This window comes from Bactrocera tryoni, chromosome 4 (genome assembly GCF_016617805.1).
Source record: "Bactrocera tryoni isolate S06 chromosome 4, CSIRO_BtryS06_freeze2, whole genome shotgun sequence".
Taxonomy (NCBI): domain Eukaryota; kingdom Metazoa; phylum Arthropoda; class Insecta; order Diptera; family Tephritidae; genus Bactrocera; species Bactrocera tryoni.
Genome location: NC_052502.1, coordinates 79,535,185 through 79,541,944, shown reverse-complemented (window position 1 = coordinate 79,541,944; position 6,760 = coordinate 79,535,185).

Below are 6,760 nucleotides of genomic sequence, written 5' to 3'. Positions count from 1 at the left end.
AACCATCTTTGAACTTCAACGAACATTTAAGAAAAATAATTGGCCAAATTGGTCCAGTCGTTATTGAGTTATGAGCGTACATACATTTTGACGATTCATTTTTATTTATATAGATTACTTCAATTGTAAGCCATTGAAGAAATTTATTGTGTTTTATTATCCAACAGTTGTCAACTTGTTCAGCTTGACTTGGCATTTGTTTATTATTCGACTATATTTGAATCTATGGAACATATAAGATTGGAGAAAATCTTGACCCGTAAGATAGTGTCAAATTTACTGGGTGACCAAAGATTTATTTTATATTTATAGTATTATATTAAAATCTTTCGTCGAACGAATTTAACCTTCTTATATAATTCATTAGCCATTTGATGTCGGGTTGAAACTTGTAGTTCCCTCCATTTGTCAGAAAACAAGAAATTTAAGATAAGCTTGGTGAAACAGTTAAGACAGATATTAGCACCACTTATTAATATACGTACATCTGAAGTAGAGAAAATACCCGTAGCTTCACTAACTTCCCACATATTCTTCCATACGCTAATACTTTAGTTTCTTGAATAGTGGTGAACATAAATCCTTTAGTGAAGGATTAAACTAGTCATGAAATTTACCAGATTCTATCTTCCTGTCTGAAATCCAAATGTTAGATGAACTTTAAATAGATTCCTATTATAGGATCTTGTAATGTGCTATTTTATCACACTAATGGTTTTACTCCAAAATCCAACTTGAATTTTTCGTCTTATTTTTGAACCCTCTAGGAGTTGTCATATACATACATAAACTCGAATAAAGTCGTTTGTACGGAGAAAAGACAGTTGGCTAACTAGTTCAATCTGTGTTCAAAGTTGGTTACAAAATGCTTTATAACTTGTTGATTTAACTGCAGGGAATTTACATTGAAGAAGCGCACATGCACATGAAAATCATTCGCAGAGTAGTTTTATACTATAAGTTACATTATATTTACATATATGTATATACATACGTATATACTATGTAAGAACATATACATGTCCCTTGGTTAGAAGGATAGTAAACTTACATGACTAAACGAACACTGACAATAAAAGACAACAAAAACAGTTCGGGGATTACTTTATTCAATGCAAAAACTGGCGCCAGCATTCTTTGGCCTAGTAAGGCCAGGCTGAATTTCCTTTAACATACATACATACATATGTGCATATTTATGTGTATATGTATGTGTGTATATATCCTCCAAAACATCAATTGAACCAATAGAGTTTTTATTGTTAAAGAGAAAAAGATTAACTTAACATTACGATTGGTGATGGTATTGTTTAATGAGTTATTGACAAATAATTCAAAACCACGCCTTAACGAGAAAATATTATTTGAAAGTGTTAAATTGCATGAGTATATTTTATAATGTCTTCCAATAACTACACTTTCCAAATTTAACATTTTCCAAGTTTAACAACAGGTTTTTTCCTGTATACACGCACTGGGTTGTTTATTAACAAACAAATTTTCAATAGAAACAAAATTTCATAGATTATATTTCAAATAAGTATTATATTTTTATGTTATTGAAAAGGTGTGGTAATTCAAAAATATTCATGGACATATTTGAGGGTCAGTCAACATGTACGGCTGTTGACATTTTTATAATTAACAGGTTTGTAACATATTTTGTGTAGAATTACCAAATGCCAATGAAACGTTAATTCTTAAGCAGCTTCTTAAAATTAATGCTTATACACATACATATGTATGTGTATGTACATATATGTATATATACATATATATATATATATGTATGTTTTTATGTGTAAATTAAAAATATACAAATTGTGTGTTTACATATTCTTGAGTTCTCCTGGTTTTTTATTCTTAATTTTTGTATTAATTAGCCTGTCCAATTCATAATTCGAGGTGATGTCTTCTATCAAACGATTGATTGTATTGTATATATATATATGTATGTTTTTATGTGTAAATTAAAAATATACAAATTGTGTGTTTACATATTCTTGAGTTCTCCTGGTTTTTTATTCTTAATTTTTGTATTAATTAGCCTGTCCAATTCATAATTCGAGGTGATGTCTTCTATCAAACGATTGATTGTATCAAAGGCTCATAATTTGTTTTGTCTCGGAATGAGGTGTCTTTATCAAAAAATTCAAATATAACCACAAAATAGGAAGAAGGGTCACGCAAAAGCAAATCTACTACACCCACTATGGGCAGGGCAGTAGAATTTAGATTTTAACTAGAAGTATATTAGGTAATGCTACCAGGCAACCAGATCACTTCACTGCAAAACACCTCATTCAATAGGGCGAATATAAGCTAAATGTGATACACAGCAGATGGGATTGATATGGCAATGAATATATGGATATTGTGATGCTACATAATTCAATGATATTTTAAAGTGGGAATAAATACTTATGTATGTACATATATCAATCTAGCAATGAGTTAAGTAAAATATTGAATCTGCAAAGAAAGAGAATTCATTTTTTATGACATACATACATATGTATGTATATACACATTTGTGCCTATACATATGTACATATATTTGTATGTAAAATAACACACATACCGAAACACCGACATGTACATAAATTAATAAACAAAACTGAACTAACATTGACAAAAAACAGTCAGGGTAGTTATGTATTGCAAATTTCTCTGTGCTTTTAATACTTTGTCTTAATTGTTTCTATAGTGAATTTGTTGTTGTTTTTAGAACACTCGTGGGCTCGTCAATCTTCTTCGGTAGGTTAGACACAACTCTCTTTAATCCCCTCAGTTATCATGCCACATGTTTCCGAAGCAAGCAATTGCTTTTGCAATTTTGTGTTCTCCGTTTCATAGCAATCTTATTGTTCATATCCCCTATGAAATGTCGCTTTTATGTTTTATTTTATTTTTTCACTTTTTGCTTTGACTGTGGTATACACCGAACAGCTTCGGCTGCACGTTCGACTTTACGGTTGAAAACAGTAGTGAGTCGTGGCCAACCACACATATCGGTGACGAGATCGTTGGCGAATCAGAGGTACGCAATGATGAGAGAATTTACTAAAAATAGAATTTTCACATTCACAAAAGCTTAGGCATGCGATTTGTTAGTTGTTTTATATTTACTATACTGCCTGTAACCCGCATACCGTTGGTAAACCTATCAACCACTTGTCTCAGTTCGCGGCAAAATGCTGTTCAGCAGCATATCGATAGGTAAATACGAGTTTGGACAGGGAGAGAGCGGTATGAGTACTTGAATGAGGTGGAGCAGTGGATTGTGTGATAGTCGTAGCAAAAATGCTGAAGTAGAGAAGAGTAGGGGAGACATCGGTGGGAATTACGATTGGCAGCGGGGTAGGCATCAAATAAACGAGCAGCAAATTGACACACATACGATTCTTTTGGAATATTTGTTGGGTCGTATTTTCTTTATACCCCCCTTTGCCGACTTTGTCCTATTACTCATGCATGCATGCATATGTACATATGTACTTGTATATACATACGTACGGATTTCGAATTGATTTCGTGCCTGACCATTAGAATGGCACATCTAACAGTACGCCCGTCGACACATCGACTGCCGCACTCGTTGACATGACGACCAACGACCGACGATTATTGCTGTCTGGCTCATTTTTAAGTTTTGAAGTAGAATGCATACACAACTATGTACATACATATATACATATGTATATGTATGTAAGTATATTACAATTTTTGCATTAAATGTGTGGGTTATTATTTAGAGATGCATAGGCAAGCCAGCAATCTCTTAGAGAGCAGTTATGCGAACACTGAAACACTAGCAATTTATCTCATTTGTAAATGTACTTGTATCCTGCAAATATTTTCTTGCTGATATCTCAAGGAATGATCAAACATTTAAATTCATAACAAGTTAAGTTGGAGATTGGAAACAGTTAGTATTTTAATAATTCAATAATTGAAGTTGAAGCTGCAGCCACAACTGGACAATTGGTATTTGATAACAGCTAAATATGTATGTATGTATGTATGTATGTACATACTAATGTATGTTGCAATTCATTGACCGAACAATAATTAATAATGATAACAAAAATTATTACTGATCAAAGTATAAAGACATTTTTACAAACACATACACATATGTACATACATATAATACATTTGTATGTACATTGTACATACAATCGAAACATATGTATGTATGTATGTATGAACATAAATATCTTAGCAGCAACAATTTTGATATCGAAGTGCCGCAATGTCTCCGTGTTCTGTATAACAACAAAGAAATAAAAAGGCAATCAATAAAGTAAGGGAATCATTTATAAATGAGTATTCCGCGTTTTAATGCTGAACGATGTTATATTATGGACAACTAGCTGTGTTTTTGGCTATACACCTGTAGAGCTTTCAACTTGCACTCTGACGTATGTACATACATTCCATACATTCTACGCTATGAGAGGTTTCCCAATTTTTTTGATAATGTCGGAAAATATCAAGGTCATAAACGGACTACCTGGGAATCAACTCAAACAACTTAATACCATGCCGTTGAATTTTCATATATTAAATGCTTGCTCAAATTCTTCTTCTCTTATGTACAATGGGGCATATGTATGTATGTATGTATATGTATACAGACTTATCCACAGAAGTAGAAAGAAAAGACCGGTACCTAATAACGTACATGTGTATACATAAACGATCTACGAACACAATATTTACGTACAAATATATCCACGCAATCGCGTTATTAAACATTCTAAAGTCAAGACAAACTCTGAGAAACAAACGTATTTATGTACATATGTACATACATATGTATGGGTATATGTACGTAGATACTACATATAGCACATTTGAAATCTAACAAAAATACGAATTTTGGCGTTGGCACTCTAGCATTCTCTTCTTCTATTGAATTTTTACACACACCAGTAGAAACAAAGTCATGCTTTTAACCCACTCACACATAGTGAGTGGTGTTTGTTAAACGTGTTCGCACACAGTCATTTATTTTGTTTCACTGCCGCCCAACACTTCCAGATGTATATTTTGTGTGCGAAAACATTTAGTTTACTTCGTACTGTCTCATTATCCCCTCTGTATCCCATGCCTTGGTTTAATGCCACAAATTTCAATATAAAAGCCGAAACTGAAAAAAGCTCATTGATTTATTAACACTTACATTATATATACATACATATGTATATGTAATATATGTACATACGTATACACACATAAATATGTATGTAGTACAATATTGGGTGCGACAGAGGTGTTTTATCTTTTCTTACTTGTCTCGGTTATCGTAACCAATGTGGTTTGCCTTAGTCCAGCATTGATATGTATAGCGAATAATTATCTGGTGAAGAAACGGGTAGTAAATACATATGTACATACATATATACATACACACAGTCGAACTTCCTTATAATGAACAAATTTTACAGCTGAAAATTCAAGTCTGATATGTTTTTTTCGAACTTCCTTATTGCGAACTTCCATAAACTTATGAAGATCGCCTTAAACCGAATTAATTTCAAAGACACAGCTTTTTGATCCACTTTCGGCGTATTTTTGTCTCCTTATAATGAATTTCTATATAGTGAAGTTTTCTATATAATGAACAAATTTTACAGCTGAAAATTCAAGCCTGATATGTTTTTGTCTCAAAATTAAAAAAGATATTTCAGCTTTTTGAGTAGTAATCAGTGATTGAAGTTAAAATGATGCACTGAAACAGCATTTCACTTTAAAAAATGTTGATTATTAATAAAGTTAACAAGTAAGGAAGGGCTAAGTTCGGGTGTCACCCAACATTTTATACTCTCGCATAAAGTGATAATCGAGATTTCATTATCCGTCATTTACATATTTTTCAAATACCGTATTTGTGTAAAGTTTTATTCCGCTATCATCTTTGGTTCCTAATGTATATATTATACAGAGAAGGCATCAGATGGAATTCAAAATAGCGTTATATTGGAAGAAGGCGTGATGGTAAACCGATTTCACCCATATTTCGTACATGTTATCAGGGTGTTAAGAAAATATTATATACCGAATTTCTTTGAAATCGGTTGAGTAGTTCCTGAGATATGGTTTTTGGTCCATAAGTGGGCGACGCCACGCCCATTTTCAATTTTTAAAAAAAGCCTGGGTGCAGCTTCCTTTTGCCATTTCTTCCGTAAAATTTAGTGTTTCTGACGTTTTTCGGTTAGTCGGTTTAACGCACTTCTAGTGATTTTCAACATAACCTTTGTATGGGAGGTGGGCGTGGTTATTATCCGATTTCTTCCATTTTTGAACTGTATATGGAACTGCCTGAAGGAAACGACTCTATAGAGTTTGGTTGACATAGCTATAGTAGTTTCCCAGATATGTACAAAAAACTTAGAAGGGGGCGGGGCCACGCCCACTTTTCCAAAAAAATTACGTCCAAATATGCCCCTCTCTAATGCGATCCTTTGTGCAAAATTTCACTTTAATATCTTTATTTATGGCTTTGTTATGAAACTTTATAGGTTTTCGGTTTTCGCCATTTTGTGGGCGTGGCAGTGGGTCGATTTTGCCCATCTTCGAACTTAACCTTCTTATGGAGCCAAGAAATACGTATACCAAGTTTCATCATGATATCTCAATTTTTACTCAAGTTACAGCTTGCACGGACGGACGGACAGACAGACATCTGGATTTCAACTCTACTCGTCACCCTGATCACTTTGGTATATACAACCCTATATCTGACTCTTTTAGT